Raw genomic sequence first — 24,716 nt, forward strand, 5'->3', positions numbered from 1 at the left:
AACTGGTATAGCTACATCAGTCGTTATTAGTCATCCAAAAGCGTGTCACGTTGAAGTTGATGGCCAAAATGATTTATAAGTCACTTAAGGGAACGGGATCTTTCGATGACTACCTAATGCTGAAGGGTAGCACAATCGAATTAGTAACAGAAGTTGAAAGTTAATGAAACATCTAACCTCTGACAAAAAACTTAAAATAATACTAAACTCTTTAAGCTGAAAAATAAAGTTTTCATTTCGTATTGTTCTACGGCAATAGATTTTTAGCTAGTCTCAAAAATAAAGAAATTAAAATGAGCAAGGACCATAACTGATATTTTTAAGGTAAGAATTGTCTCCCTTAGTACTGAACATTTTTTTTTTCTTTGTTAAAAAAAGAAAAGATTTATAAACTAAAATGACTTTACTTCATTGATGGGAAGAAAGAAAGAAAAACTAAATGAGGAAAGAAACCAAGTTATCAAAACAAATTTTGTTTTTAGGCTTTTAATAAGTGATTAATAATTGTTTTTAGGTTTTTAATAAGTGATTAATAATTGTTTTTAGGTTTTTAATAAATGATTAATAATTGTTTTTAGGTTTTTAATAAGTGATTAATAATTGTTTTTAGGTTTTTAATAAATGATTAATAATTGTTTTTAGGTTTTTAATAAGTGATTAATAATTGTTTTTAGGTTTTTAATAAATGATTAATAATTGTTTTTAGGTTTTTAATAAATGATTAATAATTGTTTTTAGGTTTTTAATAAGTGATTAATAATTGTTTTTAGGTTTTTAATAAGTGATTAATAATTGTTTTTAGGCTTTTAATAAGTGATTAATAATTGTTTTTAGGTTTTTAATAAATGATTAATAATTGTTTTTAGGTTTTTAATAAGTGATTAATAATTGTTTTTAGGCTTTTAATAAATGATTAATAATTGTTTTTAGGTTTTTAATAAATGATTAATAATTGTTTTTAGGTTTTTAATAAGTGATTAATAATTGTTTTTAGGCTTTTAATAAATGATTAATAATTGTTTTTAGGCTTTTAATAAGTGATTAATAATTGTTTTTAGGTTTTTAATAAATGATTAATAATTGTTTTTAGGCTTTTAATAAATGATTAATAATTGTTTTTAGGTTTTTAATAAATGATTAATAATTGTTTTTAGGTTTTTAATAAATGATTAATAATTGTTTTTAGGTTTTTAATAAATTATTAATAATTGTTTTTAGGTTTTTAATAAGTGATTAATAATTGTTTTTATGTTTTTAATAAGTGATTAATAATTGTTTTTATGTTTTTAATAAATGATTAATAATTGTTTTTAGGTTTTTAATAAATGATTAATAATTGTTTTTAGGTTTTTAATAAATGATTAATAATTGTTTTTAGGTTTTTAATAAATGATTAATAATTGTTTTTAGGTTTTTAATAAGTGATTAATAATTGTTTTTAGGTTTTTAATAAGTGATTAATAATTGTTTTTAGGTTTTTAATAAATGATTAATAATTGTTTTTAGGTTTTTAATAAATGATTAATAATTGTTTTTAGGTTTTTAATAAATGATTAATAATTGTTTTTAGGTTTTTAATAAATGATTAATAATTGTTTTTAGGTTTTTAATAAATGATTAATAATTGTTTTTAGGTTTTTAATAAATGATTAATAATTGTTTTTAGGTTTTTAATAAATGATTAGTAATTGTTTTTAGGTTTTTAATAAGTGATTAATAATTGTGTTTAGGCTTTTAATAAATGATTAATAATTGTTTTTAGTCTTTTAATAAGTGATTAATAATTGTTTTTAGGTTTTTAATAAGTGATTAATAATTGTTTTTAGGTTTTTAATAAATGATTAATAATTGTTTTTAGGCTTTTAATAAATAATTAATAATTGTTTTTAGGCTTTTAATAAATGATTAATAATTGTTTTTAGGTTTTTAATAAATGATTAATAATTGTTTTTAGGCTTTTAATAAATGATTAATAATTGTTTTTAGGTTTTTAATAAGTGATTAATAATTGTTTTTAGGTTTTTAATAAGTGATTAATAATTGTTTTTAGGTTTTTAATAAGTGATTAATAATTGTTTTTAGGTTTTTAATAAATGATTAATAATTGTTTTTAGGTTTTTAATAAGTGATTAATAATTGTGTTTAGGCTTTTAATAAATGATTAATAATTGTTTTTAGGTTTTTAATAAGTGATTAATAATTGTTTTTAGGTTTTTAATAAGTGATTAATAATTGTTTTTAGGTTTTTAATAAATGATTAATAATTGTTTTTAGGCTTTTAATAAATAATTAATAATTGTTTTTAGGCTTTTAATAAATGATTAATAATTGTTTTTAGGCTTTTAATAAATGATTAATAATTGTTTTTAGGTTTTTAATAAGTGATTAATAATTGTTTTTAGGTTTTTAATAAATGATTAATAATTGTTTTTAGGCTTTTAATAAATAATTAATAATTGTTTTTAGGCTTTTAATAAATGATTAATAATTGTTTTTAGGCTTTTAATAAATGATTAATAATTGTTTTTAGGTTTTTAATAAGTGATTAATAATTGTTTTTAGGTTTTTAATAAATGATTAATAATTGTTTTTAGGCTTTTAATAAATAATTAATAATTGTTTTTAGGCTTTTAATAAATGATTAATAATTGTTTTTAGGTTTTTAATAAGTGATTAATAATTGTTTTTAGGTTTTTAATAAGTGATTAATAATTGTTTTTAGGTTTTTAATAAATGATTAATAATTGTTTTTAGGCTTTTAATAAATTATTAATAATTGTTTTTAGGCTTTTAATAAATGATTAATAATTGTTTTTAGGCTTTTAATAAATGATTAATAATTGTTTTTAGGTTTTTAATAAGTGATTAATAATTGTTTTTAGGTTTTTAATAAATGATTAATAATTGTTTTTAGGCTTTTAATAAATAATTAATAATTGTTTTTAGGCTTTTAATAAATGATTAATAATTGTTTTTAGGTTTTTAATAAGTGATTAATAATTGTTTTTAGGTTTTTAATAAGTGATTAATAATTGTTTTTAGGTTTTTAATAAATGATTAATAATTGTTTTTAGGTTTTTAATAAGTGATTAATAATTGTTTTTAGGTTTTTAATAAATGATTAATAATTGTTTTTAGGTTTTTAATAAGTGATTAATAATTGTTTTTAGGTTTTTAATAAGTGATTAATAATTGTTTTTAGGTTTTTAATAAGTGATTAATAATTGTTTTTAGGTTTTTAATAAATGATTAATAATTGTTTTTAGGTTTTTAATAAGTGATTAATAATTGTGTTTAGGCTTTTAATAAATGATTAATAATTGTTTTTAGGTTTTTAATAAGTGATTAATAATTGTTTTTAGGTTTTTAATAAGTGATTAATAATTGTTTTTAGGTTTTTAATAAATGATTAATAATTGTTTTTAGGCTTTTAATAAATAATTAATAATTGTTTTTAGGTTTTTAATAAATGATTAATAATTGTTTTTAGGCTTTTAATAAATGATTAATAATTGTTTTTAGGTTTTTAATAAGTGATTAATAATTGTTTTTAGGTTTTTAATAAGTGATTAATAATTGTTTTTAGGTTTTTAATAAGTGATTAATAATTGTTTTTAGGTTTTTAATAAATGATTAATAATTGTTTTTAGGTTTTTAATAAGTGATTAATAATTGTTTTTAGGTTTTTAATAAGTGATTAATAACGCCCAATCTATGTTAGTTTATCCATATATATAAATATATATCGTCGATCACTTTATTTGATTTCTTTTCATTGCTTCCTGACATTCTATATATATATTTCGTATTCTTTTTTATACATTTCCATTCATATATATATATATATATATATATATATATATATTAAGGCGATGGCACCGTGAGTGAGAATAAAAAACAAAAAGGAGGTAGTCAAAGTTCCCCAAAGAGATTTAACGTTTTTAACAATTCCTTCTGTTGGCACAAAGGTTTTTGAATCACAATCGACAGATTCCAAAATTTTAAAATGATTTTTAGAATCTGCTCTATGAAGAACCTCAAACCACTCTATTTTTAGTGGGGGCAGGTTATCTCAATATTCTGTAAAAATCTTTCACTGGGTGATACAATCACCCAGTGAAAGATTGTTTCAGCAATCTGCCCCATTATTTATATTGATTGGAACAACAAGGATTCTCAACCAAATGCTGGCCAATGGTAGAGTCTAAAGTTGTAGAAGAAGGGAGACTCCTAGATCTTACCTTACCCTGTCTAATCTTGGATGGAACGTGGTAGTTTATACGAGTCTGAAAATGCAAGGAAGTTCACCCCACATAACCAGCATCACTAGCATATATATATATATATATATATATACATGAATGTTCATGATGGTGTATTTGTGGATATATATATATATTTTCAAGAAAATATTGAAATAATTTCACGTTAAAGAATTCGCAATACTGTAAACTTAAGGTCCATATAGATATTTGTATAAATATTTATAAGACGATCTTAACCAAATGAAAAATCTCAATATACAAGATAGAGCAATATTATAAATGAAAATTTGGAAGTAAATAAAAAATTTATGGCTAATTTGTTATTCGACAAGTAATACAAAGATTTAAAGTTTTTTTTTTCCTTATTCCATAGAATTTGAATAAATGGCTCATATCATCAGAGGAAGTGTGTTAGCAAAATAATATTTATAGAATAATAAATTTACCATAAATTTTTTTAATTTACTGAAGTCATTTCGAAATTTTTATATAAGTTAAAAGAAAAAAAAACAACCAAAAACTTAGCACATACTATTTGTTTTTTTTTTTTTTATTTTAACTTTTATTTTTGCTATGCATTGAGCTCTCACTTAAAATTTCCTACATTTTGGATATAACACATACGTATATGACGCAGTCGGTTGAAGAACGACGTAAGCGCGCCTTGATACTTTTGACAAAAAAAAAAAGAGGTAAAATGTTTGGAACATAATGATACTTCTTTGAGCGTTTAAATGGGATTTAATAATCGTGTAATGGAAGAAATTTATTAACTATTTAAATACGAAGACTATTTTATGGTGTCACTCTAATATCATTTTTTTACGAAATATTTTTTCTTGCTAGAACATGCTTCTCCAAGCCTGCACTTTCATACAATGCTTTTTGAAGAGCTACTGACACATTCTTCTCCACTATTTCGCTTCCGTTTTGCTGTTTCTCTTTCCCACTAGTCAACCTTTCTAGTTCTCTTTCTTCTATTCATGTTTGAAGGGGCTTACAAAATTAAATTTTTTAAAATATTCGACTTTAATGAACAACAATGATGTTAGTGTTCGTTGATTTGTAAGTCTGGAAAAATCAAAACAAGTAAAACATAATTAGGTAGAGAAGGAAAATCTTAAGTAACCATATTTCAACAGACGTATATCAAATATTCAAACACTTATTTTCACATAAATATTTTGGATTCACTGATTAGATTCTCCTTGATATTTTACGCGTTTTGTGACAAAAATCTTTAAATTTCAACGTTTGGTGTTTAGGTCGTTCTTCCACCGAATACATCATATTTACACAACGTGTTTACGATTAGATTGGTGTAAAAATAATGTCTTTTTTTTTAACGTTCAACTATGTATATAAAAACGACATTATTTTTACACCAACCTAATATATTTTTATGTTTAATTTTCCAAAACCGGTCAGAACATTTTGGAAAGTGACGGTTTTATGATAAGTGACGGTTTTATGAATGCACCTATTTACTCTGCCTCCCCACGGGACAGAGTTAGACACCAGGGTCGTTTTTTAACGTGGAGAAAAGGTACAAAAATAAAAATTGTCTCAGTCGTGAAGGATTTCTCCTCCACCGAAAGAGAACAAGAAATGGAAGTGCAGCATCTGACGAACAGATACTACACTTTGATCTTGACTAAAAGATTCTATAAATACGGTTTTATGAATGTAAGATGATAGTCTAGTAATCGTTAATGATGTAATGATAGGATTTGATTATTTATGGGGGTCGGTTAAACAGCTTAAACATTATTTATTTTTTTTTTTGAAAATGGTTTTGAACATTGTTGTTTTTTTTTTTTTTCTTTTAGTTAAAAAAATCACGGGAGGTAACTCTTTAATACAAAGAATTCTTGATCCTTTTTTTATGAAATTTTTTGTTTTTTTAATAACTAAATCATCTACATTCACAAAATGTGTTTGAAACGGCATCAATGACATCAGCCTCGTCATGACTCAATATGGTCAACGGAATTTGTGTGAAATAAAATCCGACTCGAAATTGACTTGAAAAAAAAACAAAAGCAAAACGAAACAATTCTTTGAAACTGAAACATATTTGTATTTTGAAATGATGTTAGAAAAGCCCTTCCCCTATCAACAAAAAACAAATGATCACAAATTTGCATAACGTTATTCTGAAGTTCTGTTTTCTTTTTTTTTTCTGTTGATTTTAAAAAGAAATATTAAAAGGAAAAAAAACTTTTACACGTGTTTTGTTTTATTTTATATTACATAATTTGTATGCAATATATATATATATATATATCTATATATATATATAGGAAATTTATTGCTTTGAGTCCAGAATGAATTTACATATTGTATCCGCTAGGAAGATATCCTCTGAAGATGAGGAGAGATCCGACCAGCTTCGTCAGAATTCATAGATGGACCCCGATATTGGTGGAGGAGTTTGGTAGAGTTCTCAAAAGTCAAATCGTTAAACTTTGACCACCTTAACAGCCAAATTTCTGACCGAAAATGGATTACAAAGATTTTCCCAAATCTCAGTATTCTGTATATCACCCCCCCCCACACCCCCCAAACACACACACTATGAATTCTGACAAAGCTGGTCGGATTTCTCCTCATCTTTTGAGGATATCTTCCTAGCTGAAACAATATGTAAATTCATTCTGGACTCACAGCAATAAATTTCCTATATACTGCTCTGGCTACACATTGAGCACTCTCGTCCGGTTTTATCATCTTCCACCAGACTATCCATTCATGTGTAATCACCTTTTTCTTCACTATATTCCCTCTGCTTCACTTTTTTGTTATCAAGTAAGATCTTTGACTTGTTGTTTCATCAAATACTTTTGCATGCAAAATCCGATCCCGCATTTTGCTAATTCCTACCCTCTGATGAGAAGGAAAGTATTTCTTCGAAACTCCACGGATTAAGGACTATCCACTTATCAAGTGTTTCCTTTTCAGATTAAATATGTCTTTAACTCATTTCAAAGTGTTTTTTAACATGTTTTATTAACTGTTTGCTTGTGTGTGTATGTATATGTATGTATATATATATATATATATATATATATATATATATATATATATATATATATATATATTTGCTTATGCAAATACTAAGTCTATTTTTATTTAACAATTTTAGTAAAGTTTTTTTTTTCTTCATCCTTATATAAATGGATTCTTTTGCCATAAACATTTTGGAAGTCAGATTATGTAGTTGCTAAGTGTGCGATAGGTTAAAGTTAATATATTTTTCCTACCGGGAATTTAAACTGCATTCTTTATTTTTATTTTTGCATTTTTTTTTATTCAAAGCTTCTTTAGACTATATATATATATATATATATATATATATATATATATATACATACATATATAAATGTAAATTTGGTTCGTTCCAAACGAATAAAACCATATTTCTACGTTACCAATTTATTCGAAATTTTCAGACAACCCATCTTTAGAGTCGAGGCATGTTTTTATGTTATTAAAATAAATTTACCTCGTGAATTATTAAAATATTAAATAAAATAAATATATTTTTTTAACCGTGGTGCGAATCTGTTCTGTTGATAAAACTGAACTTCCGGTTCGATTCATTTCACAGCCACGAATTGACGAAAGATTTCATTTTCTGTTTAGTAAGTAAAAAACAAAACAAAAAAAAACATAATTCATTTGTTTATCTTCCAAATTTTTTAATTTACACATTTTTTCTTTATTATATAAGGCAAAAAAAAAAAAAAAAAGTTTGTCGCTTGCTTTTTGAGTTTTTTTTTTGTTTTTCGATATAAGATTGGTTGGAATAAAAAAAAAACACGATTTAAAAAATAGCGCGGATCACTCTCTGCATTAGCACCGAAAAATGTTACTAAACATTTATTAATAATTATTAAATTAATAATTTCTCACTTTTACAAACATTTAATTTTAAATTTCTTTTTAAATGACGACTTTTATCGACTTTTTTTTTTAAATATCCCCCCCCCCAAATAGTGTTTATTCCGAAATCCGTTGTTAACATGGGGAGGTTGAGGGTGTTTATTCTGAAAGTCGTTCTTAACATTTGTGGAGGTGGACCTAATGTAAAAAAATAAATAAATAAATAAATTAAAAAAAAAAACTAAATCATTTACTGATAACTTCTCACTTTTACAAATATTTTTTAATTTACATGCGCGGATGAACAAATTGTTGAATAGTGCAAAAACAAAACTTTTTTGCAATAAACTTCGGGATAAGTTTTTGGGTAAATATTTACATTTAGGTCCACCTCCACAATTATCTTTTTTAAATGACGACTTTTATTGATAAATAAATTTACTTCTCTGCCACGGGCACTGTTTTTTTAATAGTATTTTCGGGTGGGTATGCTGACAACAAATATCAGTTAAATTTTGCAAATCGCCCCCCCCCCTCCAAGAGTGGTGTTTATTCCGGAAGTTGTTCTCAAGATTTGGAGGTTGGGGGGGGGGGGTGATTCAAAGGTGGACCTAATCTAAAAAAAAAAAAGAAAGTTTTTTATGCGCACATAAGCAACTATTTTTTATTAACTTTTTTTTTTACTTTTTTTATTTAAAAATTAGTAAATTTCAATGAATACAATAATAAATCATTTATCATTAATGTGTTTTTGGTTTTGTGTTGAATGAAACTTTTTTTTTCATTTAAACAATAATGAACCAATTTAAATCTTCCGGCATGCGTTTAAGGGTTACGAAATTATCAATAAATCGTTTAGTTACTAAGCCAACGTCAGTAAATAAAAAAAATGTTACGTGCGCATGCATTAGCCTTGCTGGGGGACGGGGGTGCTAAGGGAACGACCATTAAATAATTATGCTGGTCGCCATGGAACTCAACGCCCAAGGTGTACCTAAAGTGGCACTTATGCACTTATGTTATCGTACTATTTTTTAAAATAGTATTTTCATGTTAAATTCAAATTTTACAATATGTTTTTCTTTTATTAATTTGTTAAGTGAAATTACAGATAACCCGGTCGGTTTCTAATGTGAGGAAAATCTAGCCCCCCCCCAAAAAAAAGGGGTACTCTGGATAATAACAAAACATTAAAATTGCCTCAGTCTCGAAAGATTTCTTCTCTACTGAACAAGGAAACAAACGGTGAAGTGAGTTCACCTTCTGTTTCTCCCCCCCTCTCTCTTCCTCTCTTAATATATCTCTCTATCCATCTCTCCCTTTCCCTCTCTCAATCTATCTTTCTCTCTATATCACCCTCTCCATCTCTCTTTGAGCCCCTTTCTCTCTCTAACTCCCTCTATCTCTCTCCTTTCCTCTGTCTCATCCCCCTCTGTTTCTAACTCTTCCCCTCTCTCTGTTTATCTATCAATCTCTTTATCTCTCTATCTCCTTCTCTTTCTCTATTTTCCTCTCACTTTCTCTTTTCTATCTATACATCTTCCTCTCTATCTGTCCATCTCTAATCCCTCATCCTATTTTAGTCTCCTAAATTAATTACAGTGAATAAGGCATTGTCAAAACATGGATAAATCCTATTTTAGTCACCTAATTTACTGACTGTGAGAATAGAAGTTATTTGGAAATTACTGCTACCTTGAACAGCACCAGAAGTAACTGGTAAAACCTTTCTAATTAAATTGATTTTGGCAGCCATTTGGTAACAAAATGACATAGCCTTAGCCCTTGCTGCATGAGGAATACCTGCAACCTTGCTGCCAAGTAGAAGAATTATTTATTCTACTTTAAAACATTCAATTTTTCAAAAATCTCATGTTCGACATCTCCAAAACATCCAATATGGGGAAAAATATTGCAGAAATGCAAACTTATTATTTAGGATGAATGCACAATGGTACGCAAAAAATCACTTGAGGTTCTTGGTCGATCCTTGCAAGATTTGCGTGGCAATGTCAGACCATTTGGGAATGCAGTAATATTGTTTGCAGGAGATTTCAGACAAATGTTACCTGTTATTCTTCAATCAACACCAACAGATGAAATAAATGCTTGCCTCAAATACTCTACTTTTTTCTTCCATGTGAAGACATTAAACTTAACTCAAAATATGCATGACCAGTTGCAGACTGTTCGTTCCGCACAAAAACTTTTGCATCACTTGAGGGAAATTGGGTACGAAAAAGTGCCATCTGATTAGTTAAGGGCAAAATTCTTTGACTTTTAATTTCTGTAATTTCTGTAATTTTATTTCATCAAAAGAATAGTTAATTTAAAAGGTTTTTGCAGATATTCAAATTATAAGAATTCCATTTGACTGAGTGAATGAGCTATTCTTGCGGGTCAATACAAAGATGCCCATGAACTTAACACTATTATTCAATGTAAAATTCCAAGTGAGGTAGTCAAATACAAATCCATCGACACTGTTGTGAAAGCAGATAAAGTGGTTAATTATCCAACAGCTATATTTGCCAGGGATGCCACCGCATGTATTGCAACTGAAATTTGGTGTACTAATTATCCTGTTGTGAAATATAAACCAATCCATGCTTTGCAATGGCACATAGCTTGCAGTAAAAAAAAATTAACAAACAATATCATAGAAACAACAATCTTAACAGGACCTTTCACAGATGAATATATCTTCATTCCATGCATTCCTATGATTCCACCGGATACATCATTACACTTTAGGAAATTGAACTTTCCAATTTTATTGTCATTTGCAATAACCATCAACAAAGCACAGGAAACAATCTTTACAATTGTGGGCCTTACAGTTACACACTGACTGTTTTTTCACATGGACAATTTATATTACGTATTCAAGAGTCGCCAAACCGGAAAATCTCTATATCAGCTAAGAAAATGGAACAACAAAAACTGTGTACCCATGCAAAATGGAAAATTAAACCTTTAAGAAACATGCTTTTTCTCATTTTGGAACTTTTTCCATTGCGCCAATTTGAGCCACAGCAACGCGTGGCAGGGTACAGCTAGTATATATATATATATATATATATAAATTAGTCTGTATTCGTCAATGCAAATAAGGTATTCCCCTTTGATAAGTTTAAGTGATTTTTTAAAAAATAAATACAAATATATTTTCCACACACACATATTGCACTGAGCTGCGAAACCATATTGTATGTGGATGAGTATATATAAAATGAAAAATAAATTAGCAATCTAGATTATTTTGTCATTTCTCGCCAACTTCCAACTTTGGACGCTGAAATAATACTTCGATCAATGAAGCAATAGTCCCAGAAACTATTGAAGCAGTTTACGAAAAAATATTTACCATATATATATATATATATATATATATATATATATTATGAACAAATGATTAATAAAACATGTTAAAAGACATCTTGAAAAAGAGTTAAAAACATATTTAATTTTAAAAAAGGAAGCACAAGATAAGTGGATAGGACTATCCACTTATCTTGTGCTTCCTTTTTTAAAATTAAATATGTTTTTAACTCTTTTTCAAGATGTCTTTTAACATGTTTTATTAATCATTTGTTCATATTATAAGCTCTATTTCCTTTTCGGTTTTATTGAGCTTTTACATCTGGCTGAGTTTATTTTACTTGTAAATATTAACTCTTTAATATTTATAATATATTTTAAGTTTACCATTTTGATTACCTTGGTAAACTTATTGTAATTTATATATATATATATATATATATATATATATATATATATATATATATTAGTGTTCGGATGATTAATCAGCATTAGAAAAATCGGAAAATTTTGTGTCTAATTTCCGATCCCAAAAACGATTCTTTTAATTCATGATTTGATTTTGTTTAAAGTAAAATCTTCCACTGCTGTAGTAATAATAAATAATTGGTTTTTAATAAAATTGATAGATCACCCCCCCCACACACACACACAGAAAAGAATATTTTTACGTTTTAGAAGATATCTGCACATTTAAAATGTGTTTTTATGGTAAATTAGACAAAAAAAATAACAACTCTGTAATTAAATATTAAGAGATTTATAAAGAATTGGAATCGGTAATTGCATCAGAATCGGAGGGGTGGGGGGAAGAACATTGAAACATCCCATCATTAATATATAAAGGACTCTCTCGTTGATTTGGACGTATGAGTTTCCGCCATAGAAAAATTAAAACCAGAAATTAACAATCGACCAGAGATAACCAATATTTTCCTTATACACCCACAAACGACTCAATTATCTCCCTGGGATAGAATTCCAGAATTGCTTCCCTTAGATTAAAAAAATGACAGAATTACCGCCCCTTAACACAATTTTTCGAAACATTCAAAATAGCACACACATACACGCACACACACGCACACAGAGAACTTGAATGCCTACTAGACACTGTAATCCAGTGTCTAAGGTCTCTCTGTACAGGATAGAATTCCAGAGTTGCTTCCCTTAGATTAAGAAAATGACAGAATTATCGCCCCTTAATACAATTTTTTGAAACATTCAAAATAGCACACACATACACGCACACACACACGCACACAGAGAACTTGAATGCCTACTAGACACTGTAATCCAGTGTCTAAGGTCTCTCTGTACAGGATAGAATTCCAGAGTTGCTTCCCTTAGATTAAGAAAATAATAGAATTACCGCCCCTTAATACAATTTTTCGAAACATTCAAAATAGCACACACATACACGCACACACACGCACACAGAGAACTTGAATGCCTACTAGACACTGTAATCCAGTGTCTAAGGTCTCTCTGTACAGGATAGAATTCCAGAGTTGCTTCCCTTAGATTAAGAAAATGACAGAATTACCGCCCCTTAATACAATTTTTTGAAACATTCAAAATAGCACACACACACACACACACACACACACACACACACACACACACACACACACACACACACACACACACACACACACACGCACACTAAGGTCTCTCTGTACAGGGGTTTGTCAGAACAACCTAGCATGAGGATACTTTGACATCAGTTTTTCCTTCTCCTAGATGCATTGAAGATTGAAGCTGCATTTCTGCCAGTGGTTTGAAATATGCCCCCTGATAGTTCTCTCCCATTGTTAGGGATTTAGGCTCATACGTCCACAGTAGGTAGTTTGAACTTGTTCAAGCAATCACTTATCTATAAAAGTGAACGTGTCTGTCTGTGTACATTTTCCTACAAAATAACTCTGTCAATTTTCAGTCTACAGACTCGAAATTTGATATACAGAATACTAAGATTTGGGAAAATCTTTGTAATCCATTTTCGGCCAGAAATTTGTCTGTTAAGGTGGTCAAAGTTTAACGATTTGACCTTTGAGAACTCTACTGAACTCCTCTGCCAATATCGGATCTAAACACTTGAAATTTTAAATATAGATTCCTTGAACATGGATCTAACTTAATAGCTTGATTTGAGCCCAAAACAATAAATGTTAACGGGTCATAATAGGCGTCAAAGTTAAAAAAAATTGATCGCTTTTTTTTTTTTTTGCTCAACATACACTTCCAAACACCCGGGCAACGCCGGACTGAAATGCTAGTTTTAAAAGAAAATGAAAGCATATGAACATGATTACAAAGTCCGAAAATTGTTTTTTCATGTTGTTACGCCATCTTTGAATTTTTTTCTGAATTAGATGTAACATGTCCGATGAGTTCCAACCACTTGAGAGATATTGGAAAAATAAAAAAACTTGATAAATGGCTGCCTCGCGAGTTGAACAACAACCAAAAGTGTCATCTTCCCTGCATTTAAGCAACAAGAACAACCGTTTCGACCGGGTTGAAACTTGCGATGAAAAGTGGCCTCTATATGGCAACCTGCGACGCCCAGCTCAGTGGTTAGACACCAACGAAGCTCCACGACACTTCCTGAAGCCAAAGTTGAACCAAAAGAAAGTCATGCTGACTGTTTGGTGGCCTACGACTGGTCCCATCCATTAGTTTTTTTGAATGCAGGAAAAACCATTACGGTAGAGAAACACTGTCAACAAATGGATGAAATGCATAAGAAATTGTGACAACAGCACCCAGCAGTAGTCAACAGAAAAGGCTCCGTTCTCCTCCATGACAATGTCCGACCGTACGTTGCAAATGCTAAAACAGTTGTGCATGGATTGACTTCGACTAACGCTCTTGATTGTCAATCACTACACTCATCATCTTGTTGCTGCCACGAAATTTCTTAAACCACCACTGTGCTGTGCATTCATTAGTGGTTCCTGGGCCAAATGCTTCATTGATATCGCAAGCTGTTTCAGCAGATTTTCGGCCTAGCTTGAATTGAAATAAGAAAATTGTGCGAATTTGCTTTTTCTCCATCTTTTATTTAATGTCCTGAAAAGAGGACATAATTGTTTTAAAACGATTGTAATTTAAACGATTGTAATTTAAACGATTGTAATTTAAACGATTAGATACAGCGAAAAAATGCTCTTTTACATGATTTTAAAAAATAAAGATATTTTAACAGTGGTAGGAGGTCAAGAGAAAGAGGGTGAGAGAGAGAGAGAGAGAAAAGAGAAAGAGGGTGTTAGTTTTGAAGCTGCCTCTTCCCCCCCCCCCAGTGTAACAGTGGTAGGAGGTCAAGAGAAAGAGGGTGAGAGAGAGAGAAGAGTAAGTTGGTGAGAGAAAGAGAAAAGAGAAAGACGGTGTTGGTTTTGAAGCGGCCTCTTCTCCTCCCCCCTTCCAGTTTAAGAGGTATGAGGTCACGTGGTAATATAGAAAATGGCTATTTATTTTCTAGCATAAATATAACGATCTTTTTCTTATCGTCGAATATTTTTAAAGCTGAATTTTTTTATTCCTTGGGGCCTGTGTTGTAGTGGATAACCCAAAACCGGCCAGAGAATTAGTTGGCTAAAATATGGTGCGATAACAACAACTATGGAAGGCAGTAATTACTATTCTGTTGCAGTTAACCACTTGATAAAGGCCAGAGGAATAATTGGCCGAAACGTGAAACAACAACAACAACAACAACAACAACAACTATGATGAGGATAACAGCCCACAAATAAATAAATAAACTTCTATTCAAGGAATGTTAGGGCGATGCAAATAAAAACAAGTAAAAACAATTACAATCAGACAAAGAGAAGAGAGAGCAGCCAGTGACGCACTTCTGCCATCATACGATCGGCTACCCTCCCCATACTGATCAAACTCTTTGTCCTGTCAGATAATCGTTTTGCGAAATAAATAAAAGTTTAAAAAGGTGTGTTTGAAGGCTTATCAATTCAGGAATTATTTAGTCATTGGAAAGAATAAATCAATAATGAGAGTTCAATAATCTTCAATAAGTATTTATTTAACTTGACTGTAGATGGTACATTTCCTCAAATATTTTCGGGGGCATCCCCCATTATCAAGAGGTAAGAAATGTAGATCAATTCTCTATGCTGCTGTTTTTTTTATTTGATTTAAATTGGCCATTTTATCTAGTCTAGTGGAGTATCCAGCTTTGTGCTATTACCTGAGGTAACATCACTTGAAGAAGATGCACCATTCCTCGTAAAAGCTAATGTGGGTTAGCCATAGTGAGGAGATCTTATTTGGGCAGCGAATATTATGCGATTTGAATATTTGGTCAGGGTTTACTTCTATGGAAAAAGTATCCGCATGCCAGGTTGTTCTGACAAACCCCTGTACAGAGAGACCTTAGACACTCGAGGATAGTGTCTAGTAGGCATTCAAGTTCTCTACAGTATGGGTTCTTATTATTACTATGTAAAATTTGTCTGGATCTCTCTTGCACTTGGTTCACTTGGTTGATATTTAGTCTGTTTCTCTCTTTCAGCTCTGGTCAGACCTTCATCATTAGGGATACTCACTTCAACCAAGGTTGCCACTCTGTCTTAATCTATATTTCTATGTAAAGTTTGACAGCAGTATTTTCTCTATTTTTTTGTTTTATTTTACTTCAGGCGAAGTTCTCAGCGATCAAGGGACCCACAACCTGGGGCTAACACTTGAACTCTATATGAGATACATAGGTATTCGAATGTTCCATTTAAGTTCTTTATCTCTGAAACACTGAGTTAATAAAGAAATTGAGAACATAATTTTCCTCTCCCCAATTAACCATTTTCATACATTGTAGTATATCTTTTGTTTTGGTTTCTTTGTCTTATTGGATACCAGGACAAGAATTTATCTAGTCTGGTGGAGTATCCAGCTTCGTGCTATTACTTGAGGTAACATCACTTGGAGAAAGTGCACCATTCCTCATAAAAGCTAATGTGGGTTAGCCATAGAAAGGAGATCTTATTTGGGCATACTATGTGATTTGAATATTTGGTCAGGGTTTACTTCTATGGAAAAAGTATCCTCATGGTAGGTTATTCTGACAAATCCCTGTACAGAGAGACCTTAGACACTCGAGGATAGTGTCTAGTAGGCATTCAAGTTCTGTGTGTGTGTGTGTGTGTGCTATTTTGAATGTTTCGAAAAATTGTGTTAAGGGGCGGTAATTCTGCCATTTTTTTAATCTAAGGGAAGCAACTCTGGAATTCTATCCCAGGGAGATAATTGAGTCGTTTGCGGGTGTATAAGGAAAATATTGGTTATCTCTGGTCGATTGTTAATTTCTGGTTTTAATTTTTCTATCAGTAGCGATTCTTTTATTCTCAAGTTTCCTATGTCTCTCCTGTTTGTATTTTAACAATTATATATTTTTTTGGAGTTGTGGATGTGGGATATGTGTTTCTAAAATAAAACTGTGTTGATTTAACAAGTTGTTGATTACAAAAACCACGATCATATTATATCGTGGCATGCATTTTATAAAAGTGTGTCTATAAAATATATATAGACGAAATCTAATATCATTAATATGATTAAAAAATACCAACATTGTAGGGGTTTGTAGTGTAGTTTTGAAGCTTTATCTGGATACACAAACACACATACTACTATCATTTATATAATAGACTAGTAGGTGTAACCAGCGTTATCACACACACGCACGCACGCACGCGCAAACACATACACACACATGCACACACACAAGTCGTTAAATATGTTTGACCAAGGATAACCAACGACAAATGAAAAATGAAAGAACCAACAAAGAAACGTTTTGTTCATTAACGTTTATATGCATATATATATTCATGCAACGTACAAGAATTATACAATTATATATGTACAAGAATTATAATAATACTTACAATCGACATTTTCTTTGCGGAGTTTTCCGCTGCCGAAACAACATTACAAAGTTTTTGAAAAGATTCGAAACAAAACATCAAGATCGTACATTTTTTTTAATACATGTATATTTTAACTGGTTTCCTCCAAAGGAGGAAATTCCATGTGAGCATGAAATTCACAAGTGATTCCCAGTTGTATGTATATCCCGTATCATTATATTATTACGCTTATCGCTCCGTTCGTTATCATGCTGTGCATCCCTAAAAAAGGAAAGTGGAATATTCCAAAAAGTGGAATATTCCAAATAAACCTTGAAAAGGAGAAATTGAAATAAAAAAAAAATTGGTGTCGCTGTTGAGGCAAAGCTAATAAAAATGATTTGTCTTTCTTGGCCTTTTGGCTAAGATCAAAGTGTAGTATCGGTTCCTCAGGTGCTATATTTCAATTTCTTTTCTCTCGGTGGTGGAATAGAAATCCTTTACGACTAAGACAATTTTTTCTCCACGTTAAAAGACGACCCTGGTGTCCAAATCTGTCTCGTGGGGAGGCATTGTGAATAGGTACTATGTTTAATATAACAAAGTTTTAATATTAAAAAAGTAACTGGAAAAAGTTATTTCTGATTTAATTATAAAATGCCCTGGAAAATGTCCATTCTGATTATTTTTTTTGTTTACTTGCCTCCCCACAACGGCGGAATTGGACATGAGGTCGGTTATAAATTTAAGGGGAAACCAGCTCCCCAAAAGGGGCACTCTGGTCAATAACAAAAATAAAAATTGTATCAGTAATGAAGAATTTCTCCTCCATTAACCAAGACCAAAAAAGGAGGGATTTAAGTCACTGGAATGCTGAAACTGATAGTACACTCAGAAATTCATGTTGAAGCAATGGTTGCCTAATCTCTAACCGTGTTAATGTTTTTATGTATTACTTTCGAAAAAGCTGCTGAAACAGTTTATGATTAAAACATTACTTTATTTCAAGTATATTTTAAGTAGTGGGTTACGGGATATGAAGTCAGTCCCCGAAATTACTCAAACCATTTACGATTTAAACATTACTTTATTTCATGTATGTTTTTAACAGTGGGGTGGGGATATTAAATCAGTCCCGAAAATGGGTGAAACCGATTACATATTACACATTACTTTATTTAATGTATATTTTTAACATTGGGGTGGGAAATATGAAGTCAGTTCCGGAAATGGCTGCAACCATTTACGTCTTGGACATTACTTTATTTAATGTATATTTTTAACAGTAGGATGGAAAATAAAAAGTCAGTCCCGGAAATGGCTAAAAAAGTTTACGATTTATACATTACTTTATTTCATGTATATTTTCAACAGTGAGTTGGGGATTATAAGTAAGTTCCAGAAATGGCTGAAACAGTTTACTATTTAGATATTACATTATTTCATGTATATTTTTAGCAGTGGGTTTGGAATATAAAGTTGGTCCCGGGAATAGCTGAAACAGTTTACTATTTAGACATTACATCATTTCATGTATATTTTTAGCAGTGGGTTGGGGATATAAAGTCAGTTCCGGAAATGGCTGAAACAGTTTACGATTAAAACATTATTTTATTTAATGTATATTTTCAACAGTGGGGTGGCGGATATGAAGTCGGTCCTGGGATTGAATGGGATGTGCAAATATATACTATCAGAAGGCGTCGCCCAGTATTGAATGAGATAGGTGGAAAACATATAGTAGCAAAATACCCAGCATCGCCCGGGATCGAATGAGATAGGTGAATGATATATATTAGCAAAATATGCGGCGTCGCCCAGGATTGGATAAGATAAGTGAAACATACATACTATGGAGAATACCCAGAATTGATTGATTTGTTTGTAATGAAATAATCAGCCCAGGCAATATATCAAAGTTATTATGTAAGTAAGGGAGAGCGACATAGTGGGTTAAAGTTATGAAAATTATTGTCAAAATTAGTAACATATCCAAGAATTATGAAAAATGATGAAATGTGAGTTACTTGATTGGTGTGTTTGTAATGATATAATAAGCCCAGACAATATATCAAATAGATTATATAAATAGGAGGGAGAGGCATACTGTGGGTTTTTAATTATAAAAATTATTGTCAAAATTAGTAACATATCCAAGAATTATGAAAAATGATGAAATGTGAGTTACTTGATTGGTGTGTTTGTAATGATATAATAAGCCCAGACAATATATCAAATAGATTATATAAATAGGAGGGAGAGGCATACTGTGGGTTTTTAATTATAAAAATTATTGTCAAAATTAGTAACATATCCAAGAATTATGAAAAATGATGAAATGTGAGTTACTTGATTGGTGTGTTTGTAATGATATAATAAGCCCAGACAATATATCAAATAGATTATATAAATAGGAGGGAGAGGCATACTGTGGGTTTTTAATTATAAAAATTATTGTCAAAATTAGTAACATATCCAAGAATTATGAAAAATGATGAAATGTGAGTTACTTGATTGGTGTGTTTGTAATGATATAATAAGCCCAGACAATATATCAAATAGATTTTATAAGTAGGAGGGAGAGGCATAATGTTTGTTTTTAATTATAAAAATTATTGTCAAAATTAGTAACATATCCAGGATTATGAACAAAGATTAAATGTCAGTTAATCGATTGTGCGTTTATAATAAAACAATCAGCCCAGGAAATATATCAAAGTAATTATGTTAGTAAGAGAGGGCGATAAGGATGGTTTAAATTATGAAAAATAATTGTTGAAATTAGTAACATATCCAAGAATTATGAAAAGTGATAATGTGTTATTTAATGCATTAGTGTGTTTGCAATGAAATAATCAGACCAGACAATATATCAAAGTTATTATTTTAGTAAGTGGGGCGATGATGTGGGTTAAAATGATGAAAAATGATTGTCGACATTAGTAACATATCCAAGAATTATGAAAAATGACAAAATATGAGTTAATTGATTGGTGTGTTTGAAATGAAATAATCATCCCAGATAATATATCAAAGTTATTATTTTAGTAGTAGGGGGTTGATAATGTGGGTTAAAAATATTAAAAACAATTGTCGAAATGAGTAACATATCCAAGAATTAAGAAGAATGAAGTGTGAGTTAATTGATAGTTGTGTTTTTTTTATGAAATAATCAGCCCAGACAATATATCAAAGTAATTTTTTAGTAAGAGAGGGCAAAGAGGATAGTTTAAATTATAAAAAATTATTGTCGTAATTAGTAACATATCCAAGAATTACGAAAAATGACGAAATGTGATTTAATTGATTGGTGTGCTTATTATAAAATAATCAGCCTAGACAATATATCAAAGTTATTATATAAGTAAAGGGGAAGGAGATAAGGAGGGCTTAAATTATGAAAAATTCTTGTCGAAATTAGTAACATATCCAAGAATTACGAAAAAATGATGAAATATTAGATAATTGATTGGTGTGTTTGTAAGGAAATAATCAGCCTAGACAATATATCAAAGTTATTATTTAGTAAAATGTGGGTTAAAATTTATGAAAAATGATTGTCGAAATAAGTAACATATCCAAGAATGATGAAAAATGATTAAATGTGATTTCATGCATTAGTGTGTTTGTAATAAAATAATAAGCCCAGACAATATTTCAAAGTTATTATTTTATTAAGGAGAGGGCGATAATGTGGGTACAAATTATGAAAAATGATTGTCGAAATTAGTAACATGCCCAAGAATTATGAAAAATGATGAAATGGAGGTTAATTGATTAGTGTTTGTAATGAAATAATCAGCCCAGCAAATGTATCAAAGTTATTATTTTAGTAAGGTTGGGCAACAATGTTGGTTTAAATTATAAAAAAATATTGTCGAAATTAACATATCCAAGAATTACGAAAAATGATGAAATGTGAGTTGACTGATGTGTGTGTTTGTAATGAAATAATCAGCCTAGACAATATATCAAAGTTATTATTTTAGTAAAGTGTGCGATATGGTGAGTTTAAATGATGAAAAATTTTCAAAATTAGTACCATATCCAAGACTTATTAAAAATGATGAAATGTGAGTTAATTGATAGTTGTGTTTATTTATAAAATAATTTAATATTTTAGTAAAGGGAGGGGCGATAATGTGGGGCTAAATTATGAAACATTATTGTCGAACATAGTAACATATTCAATAATTATAAAAAATGGTAAAATGTGAGTTAAATGACCGGTGTGTTTGTAATGAAATAATCAGCACAGGAAATATATCAAAGTTATTTTAGTAAGGGGGCGATACAATTTTAATAAAAAAGTAGAATAATATGATTGTGCCTTCATTCATGCTGAATATAACGCTCACAGCATGCCCAGCAATAATATATTGCATAGGAAAAATGCTGCTGTGGAATTTCTACAGGTCCCGCTAGTATATATTAAAATGATAATTCAATATGATTAGGAATTAATTTAAATCTTATATATTTCAATTTTAAATAACTCAAAACAAAAATAATCAACATTATATTTTTTTAAAAATCCATTGTACGTGTGTCTTTTTAAATAGCATTTTGAAACTTTCAGTGGTAAATTTTCAGATTAGGTCCACAATAAAAAGTTGTATTATGCATTGTATTCTTTGGCGGCCATCTTTTTTACATGCGTGCGTGCGTGCGCCATAAACAAATCTACTCATCTATGACTCACACTGCACGCGTGTAAAAAATATGGCCGCCAAAGAATACAATGCATAATACAACTTTTTATATCTCGATAACTAATTATTTCTGCAAAATTTCAATGCGACTTTTGTATTCAGCATAGTCGAAAACATTTAAAAGTTGTCATTTAAAAGAAAATTGTCGAGGTGGACCTAATCTAAAAAAGAATTTCCTTTCATTTTCTTAGCGGAACCTGTGGAAATTCCACAGAGGACTCATTCATATGTAATATATTGATGTTGGTATTCTGTAGATGTTCAGTGTAAATGGAGACGCTCTGATATTATTGTAGCTCTTTTGTTAAAACTAAAATGTATTTATCTAAGCTAGCACGAACGCCCGGTAAAGCCCAGTCGTAAAGTACGCTTAAATATGATATTTTAATTATATATATATATATATATATATATATATATATATATATATATATATATAACTTGAGTTCCTTCAGCCATAACCGAAACCAATCTTTCACAAAAAGCACCCGTCTAGCTGAAATCACTGTCAATAATTTTCCCCACTCCTTATCTGTGCCTAAATCAAAACGTAGATTCCATGAACAAAGCTTCTTTCTCAGAACTGCACAGCTGTGGAACTCTCTGTCGCTTGCCTGTTTCCCCCCTGACTTCAACTTGGATGTCTTCAAGTCCAACATAAACAAATTCCTGATGAACCGCCCCCTTAAATAATGACACTTTATCAAATCTCTATTACTAACGAATGATACAACACTACCTCATTGATTACTGTACGCACAATAACCCTTATCCCCAAGTGGCTTCTGGGCCTTGATAAGTGGTGACCTCCATGTATATAAAAAAAAAAAAAAATTATGAAGAATTCTTGATAAAATTATTGATAAAAACATAGATGACGTATATAACTTGCGTTCCTTCAGCTATCATTGAAACCGAAACCAAAACTTATGAAGAATTCTTGGTAAAATTATTTCTGACAAGAAATGGAAGAGTGTAGGGGAATAAATAAGAGCACCGGATTACCGGTGTAGGGTAAGGGGTGAGGTCCCTTGAGAAAAAGAAGAGGAGAGTCCGTACACATGAGGCACGGATGCAAAAAGTTCTTCTCCTAAAAGACAATGTTGGACAGACAGAGTACAACTCTAGAATACAGTCCTCACTCCTCCCGTAAACCCCACTATTGAAGTGAGTAATCTTTTTACCTTAATGTTCTGAATTGCAGTGTTGTCATGTTTTCATGTTTGTTAATAAATTCTTGTCGTTTATACTTGTTGTACGTTTAGTAATTATTAAAGCTGGTCGGTAGTTTTGGGACTTGGAAGAACCTAAACCCATACCAACAAGAGCATAACAATCAAACGACCCGGATGTAAGCGTGACACACAAAAGAACACACGCGCTATCGTATTAATATATAGATGATGATGATGATGATGATGTAACAACAACAACAACAACAACAACAACAACAACAACAACAACAACATATATAGATTAAAATATTGATAAAAACATAGATGACGTATATAACTTGCGTTCCTTCAGCTACCATCGAAACTGAAGCCAAAACTTATGAATAATTCTTGGTAAAATTATTTATGACAAGAAATAGAAGAACATAACAATTAAACGACCCGGATGTAAGCGTGACACACAAAAGAACACACACGCTATCGTATTAATATAGATGATGATGATGATGATGATGATGATGATGATGATGCAACAACAACAACATATATAGATTATAAAAAACAATCAGTGTAATTATTAAAGTCAGTTACCTTAGAAAAACACAAACTGTTAACTTGTTTCATAGTTAGATTAGCCCTAATCTAATTTATAAAACTATCTATATTGGTTTGTCTGTTTGTCTCCATATTTTCAAACTCAAAGTATGGAGTACTGTTGCCACATCTGGGCAGGAGCTGCTAAAAGCAACCTATCCTGCCTTGACAGAGTACAAAATAGACTTCGTGGCTTAGTGGGGGATGCCCTTTTCTCTACCCTGCAACCTCTCTCCCACAGAAGAGACGTTGCGAGCCTATCCTTGTTTTATCGTTATTTCCATGGCAGATGCTCGTCTGAACTCCAATCTCTGCCCCCCCCCTCGCCAATCTTTCACGAAAAACACCCGTCTAGCTGAATCCACTGTGAAAAATTTCCCCCACTCTTTATCTGTGCCTAAATCAAAACGTGGATTCCATGAACAAAGCTTCTTTCTTAGAACTGCATGCCTGTGGAACTCTGTTCCGTCTGCCTGCTTCCCACTTGACTACAACTTGAATGTGTTCAAGTCCAACGTTAACAAATTCTTAATGAACTGCCCCCTTAAGTAAACGCTTAATCAAATCTCCACACTAACGCATTGTACTTGCAATAACCCTTATCCCTGAGTTGCTTCCGGGCCTTGATAAGTGGTGACCACCGTGTAAAAAAAAAAAAACTCTATCAGTTCCGAAACTAAAAGTTGCTGAGTGCTGTTAGGGACCTCAAATGGTTATGGACCATTCTTTTATGGCTCTTTAGCTGGTTAAAATAGTTTTTAAGGTCCCCAATCGTTGGTATATCCCTGTTAAGGGAGATGACGACGTTAGGTTTTTGCAACTCTTGCAGGGAGGTGTTTACGTCCTCCTATATACAGCGCTTGGTATTCCCAAATTGGTGACCAGCTTCAACGT

The 24,716-nt window shown here is 30.4% G+C and overlaps 1 pseudogene; it reads left to right on the forward strand.

The window, feature by feature from the left end:
* The first annotated feature begins 17,742 nt into the window (after window positions 1-17,742).
* On the forward strand, window positions 17,743-17,843 carry LOC145244180 (U2 spliceosomal RNA; annotated as a pseudogene).
* The last annotated feature ends 6,873 nt before the right edge of the window (window positions 17,844-24,716 follow it).

The sequence above is a fragment of the Euprymna scolopes genome, chromosome 22 (assembly GCF_053919585.1).
Source record: "Euprymna scolopes isolate OS-2025 chromosome 22, ASM5391958v1, whole genome shotgun sequence".
Taxonomy (NCBI): domain Eukaryota; kingdom Metazoa; phylum Mollusca; class Cephalopoda; order Sepiida; family Sepiolidae; genus Euprymna; species Euprymna scolopes.